The 3,530-nt window shown below is 53.1% G+C and overlaps 1 long non-coding RNA gene across 1 annotated transcript; it reads left to right on the top strand.

The window, feature by feature from the left end:
* The first annotated feature begins 650 nt into the window (after positions 1-650).
* Positions 651-1,559, top strand: LOC131402737 (uncharacterized). The gene is made up of 3 exons (XR_009218927.1): positions 651-863; positions 1,066-1,166; positions 1,473-1,559. It is a non-coding gene; the product is annotated as an uncharacterized LOC131402737 (long non-coding RNA).
* Positions 1,560-3,530: the final 1,971 nt, after the last annotated feature.

Below are 3,530 nucleotides of genomic sequence, written 5' to 3'. Positions count from 1 at the left end.
CTGCAGAGCTGCAGGAGGCTGTGTCTGAGATGGATTCAGCCTCCCCCTCGGGTCCTGCCCCTGGGGGAGTGCCATCAGCCCCTGCAAGTGAGGAAGCACTTCTGTGTTCCAGCTGTCCCTTCCTCCCTGAGGCCTCAGTCTCCCCGTCTGTCATCAGAGAGGGTGTGCTACATAAGGTCTCTGGCCTCAGCTCCCCTGTTCCTCCTGCCCTGGAGCCCAGAGCCTGGCCCAGTGTCAAGTTCTCTTTGTGGAAGGTCTGCCCTCTGCTGGGCCCTGACATTCCTGCAGCCTGAGAAGGGGTGGGATGGGGGTTGGTTATGGGCTTAGGGGGCTGTTTCTGATGGACATTGGCTGTCTCCCTTCCAGGGAAATTGGGTCAACTTCCAGAAATGGTGTGACGTGAGCAGTTATGGGGAGGGTGGGGATGTGGAAATCAGAGACCTCCCCTGGCAAGACTTTCTCTGGCCTCATCCCTTGGGTCTTACATTTATTGGGAGAGTCAGATCCACAAAGCTGGGCATCCCATCACGTTGGCGGGTGCGGGAGGGGCTGGCATCAAGGACACCTTCCTGGATGAGGAACTAATTCAAGCCAACTGTGAGGACAGGCAAGTCCTGAATGGAGTGGGAAGGAAGGAGGGTTCCCGAGTGAGCACAGACCCCAGACCAGATCCTCACTCCACACAAGTCCCTGGCAGCGTTCCCCACCCAAGCCCTGTCTGCATCCTGTCCTTCCTCCCAGAAATTCAAAGTCATCCATAGGATCCAGCTGCTCCAGCAGGCTGCAAATTCATATGACCTGGAGCCCGATGAGCGATTTGGGGCCTGGTTCCAGGCCATGGAGCCCATCAGTGTCCATGAGAGGTGAGGGGGACAGGACTTGGGTGAGGGCAGGGCAGACTCTCTCTGATGACCAGCTCCAGAGCCTGTGGCCTGGATCGCTGATCAGCCTCAGAACTCGTAGCGTGGTGACTCATGGGGCACCAGGACTCAGCTGCTGGCAGACTCTGGGAGGGGCACCTGAGGTGTGGCTCCTGGTAGCTCACAGGTCCACTCTGTCCTGTAGCTACTGGGTCTCCTGCCGGCTGGAGCCCGCACACCAGAAGGCGAGCAAAATGCGGCTCTTCAGGAGAAAGAGGAACCGGACATCCTCCAGTTTAGGGCCGAGTGAGTGTCAGGAGCAGCAGCGACTGAATCCAGGGGCTCAGTACAGCTTCGGGCTAAGCATGGGCCTAGATCCCAGCTCCAGTGCTGACCAGGCCTGGGACAGGCCGCTCCCCTCTTCTCTCTGGGACTCGGTTGCCTCCTCTGAAATGGGTGATGCTAAATGATGCCTCCTGCATCAGGGACAAACAGGGTGCTGTTGGTGGACTGAGCACTCGGCACAGGGTTTGGATAAGAGTGAAGGGGGGCAGGGAGGTGTGCCGTGAATCTCAGAGAGGCACCCCAAAATAGTCTGTTTCTTCTTTTCAGCCACCGTGCCCTTGGCGATGAGCCATAACCCTCTGGAGACCACAAGTTCAGCTCCTCCTGAGCAGCAGGGCCACTGGGACCCTCGGGGTGCACCAGGTCAGCTCTTCCCCCCCCATCCCAAGTAAAGGAGGACATCTGAAGACTTTCCCTGGTTTCCACTAAAGCCCCAGATGGAGGGCACGACCCCCCTCCAAATCCCTGACATCTCCACCCCAGGGACTGTTTATCCATTGAGGAAGAGCATTAGTATATGTTTAAGAGTAAATATCAGATTTGAATGTTGTAGTAAGTTTTGTTTCTGTCACAGCCTGGGTGTTGTGGTGTGGTTCTTTCACTTCTCATGCTCATGTAAATGAGACACAGAATCTCACATTCTGCCTTGAATTAAGAACTCATGTATGGTCAGAGCTTATGGTATGTGGGAGAAGGGAGGACGGCCAGTCCCCTCCCTGGCTACTGAATGACACTCTCAAGTCCCCCTTCCTCAGAGGACAGGTGCATTTCAGTGTGGTTCACCTGGGCCAGGAGCAGAGACAGCCCCTCAGATCTCCCTGGATGTAGAGGTTGGAGGGACTTTCCCAGGCAGAGCAACAACCACTGAAATGTGGGTGTCTTTCAAATACCACTTGCCAGGACCATGTCCGTCCCCAGGACAGCGGCTGTCTTTCTACAGCTTTCCAGGAAGAAGGAATGTTTTCTGCTTCTCCCATTGAGGTTTCTTTTGATCAAATATTGGAAGTTACCGTTTTCTAATCAGTCTCTGGATTTGCATCAACACTAAATGAGGAAAAAATGTAAAAAGATAAAAGTTTGCATGTGGAAAGGACAAGGTCAGAGGAAGACCATGTGCTGATGGAATAAGGGCCGACAGGATATCCCCATCAGGACGCCTCTAGGGCTCCCTGTTCACCCTTCGCCTAGACTGGAATCCTCCTGGGATCCTGGCCCATGCCATGGAAGTCCTTTTCCCACTTGTTTCATATCCAGAGGAAAAGATTCATGATGCAGCTTTTAAACCTACAACAGGACTTTCTTCCATAAACCTCACCACTCCCCGTGAACTAGGATTTCCAGCATCCCCGCACTTCCTTATATGATTCTTTTTGGGCAGAAATTCCCTAGAAGGCCCCCAGCCTCTCTGTCAGGTACATCGTGGCCATTCCTCCCTGGCTGTGCCTGATGGATCAGGAGTGAGCTCTGGTTTGCCAAGATAACAGACCTTAATCCTGGCCACTGAATGACCCACACTGTCCATTGCTGCCTAGGGTGACATCTGGGACCCTGGTGTTCTGAGGTCCATGGTCTCAGACAATCACTAGTTTACACACTCAGTCGTGTTGTTACTGACTTGTCCCAAAGGGGCAGCTGGGCCTGAGCGCATAGAGCACGTAGCCCCTGGGATGACTGTGTTCTTTTCCCCAGTCTGTGCTGTGGTTATGTGGATGTGTGTTACAGGGCTGTGAATCTTGCCTGTTGGGTGTTTTGAAAGATGAGGCACGAGAGCGGCAGGTATAGGAGTGGGTCCAGCAGGGGAATGCAACCCATCTTAGACAACACAGACACAACAGACACAATCTTACCAATTAAAATACTGAAACGCTTCCCACATGGGTAGTAAACAGACACTACTCTGAGCTCACCCCAAGAACCCACCCTACGACTAGGAGCTAAAGGGTTACCACCCGCCATTTTGAACATCATGCCCTGGAAACACCCTGTAAGACAAGGGCCATTGTCTTGAATTCCTTGGTACTTCTTCCCTCTCCTTTCTGAAGGCTGCAAGTGTCACCCAGGGACGCCTTTTCAGTTCAGCCAGATGCAGAGTAGAAATCCTGGTTCCCACAGCCCAGGCCCTTCCTGCCAGGGCACTGCCATCCAGGAAAGAAAGAATTCACACCTCGGTGTAGACATGTAAACACACACAGGCATATCCCACCCAAGCATCAAGATGCATGAACTAGTAAGAGAGTAAAAGGCGCTTCAGAAACACATCAACCAATTGCAAAAAAAGGGTTTTTTAAAGATCCTGACTCCAATAAAATGCAAAACCAGGAAATC

This window comes from Diceros bicornis, unplaced genomic scaffold, assembly GCF_020826845.1.
Source record: "Diceros bicornis minor isolate mBicDic1 unplaced genomic scaffold, mDicBic1.mat.cur scaffold_241_ctg1, whole genome shotgun sequence".
NCBI lineage: Eukaryota > Metazoa > Chordata > Mammalia > Perissodactyla > Rhinocerotidae > Diceros > Diceros bicornis.
Note: the sequence above shows the minus strand (reverse complement) of the source record. Positions and strands in the feature narration are given on the sequence as shown.